This window comes from Octopus bimaculoides, chromosome 28, assembly GCF_001194135.2.
Source record: "Octopus bimaculoides isolate UCB-OBI-ISO-001 chromosome 28, ASM119413v2, whole genome shotgun sequence".
NCBI lineage: Eukaryota > Metazoa > Mollusca > Cephalopoda > Octopoda > Octopodidae > Octopus > Octopus bimaculoides.
Window position 1 is genome coordinate 312,741 of NC_069008.1, and position 886 is coordinate 313,626.

The following is an 886-nucleotide window of genomic DNA, read 5'->3' on the forward strand; positions in this document are numbered from 1 at the left end:
GAACAACGTGAAATGAAATTAGAAAGAAGAAATTTTGAGAAGGAACAAAAAATTTTGAAGCCAAATATATATATATATATATATATATATATATAATGAGAAACGAGAGAAAAATAGTTTAGAATTTGGAAAATTGAAAATAAAAAATCAAAGAAAATTACAGGAATTATATTTTTTGAAACGCGATAATGTGACCTCGTAATTAAAATGTTGTCACGGTTCAATGGTTTCTATAGTAGCGATTTGAAATAGGGTTTTGGAAGGAGGTGGGCAGCGGGTTGAACGAGAAGGAATGTTTAAGGGGCGGCAGCTGGGGGCATACATTAGTTCATTTGTTGTTGTTGTATATTTATTTTTCTTTTATTAACTTTGTTTCTTTTCTCTGTTTTGTTTTGGTAGTCGTCGTCGTGGTGACGTTTTTTTTCCTCCTCATTTATACACGTTAACAAGACGAAATTCTGTGTAGGAAAATCGAATTTTGCAGGTGTTCGATGTATTGATTGGTGGCAATGTTGTTGTTAATGGTGGTGATGCTGGTGCTGGTGGTGGTGGTGGTGGTGGTTAATGTGATGTTCAGCTTTTGTGTTCTGGAAATATACAGTCGGGGCCCTAGAACCTGCAAAGGAAAGTGCCACTGGAAGATCGTTTGGTTTGCCAGATCTTTCTACTTCAATGTTAAAACTTGTGTGAGCAGGATTTCCTTTACGTTGGTAGACAAGTGTTTCACGTTGTCAGACAGTCAACCTAAAGATCTCCTTTAGTTACATGCCAAACATTAAAAGAATTTAGTGAAGGCCCCTGAAATGCGAGTAAAGGCCGGATGCTCATGCAGGGAGTACAATGATTGCCAAGTGGGAGGCCAATTCGAGACCGAGATTGGATCGTA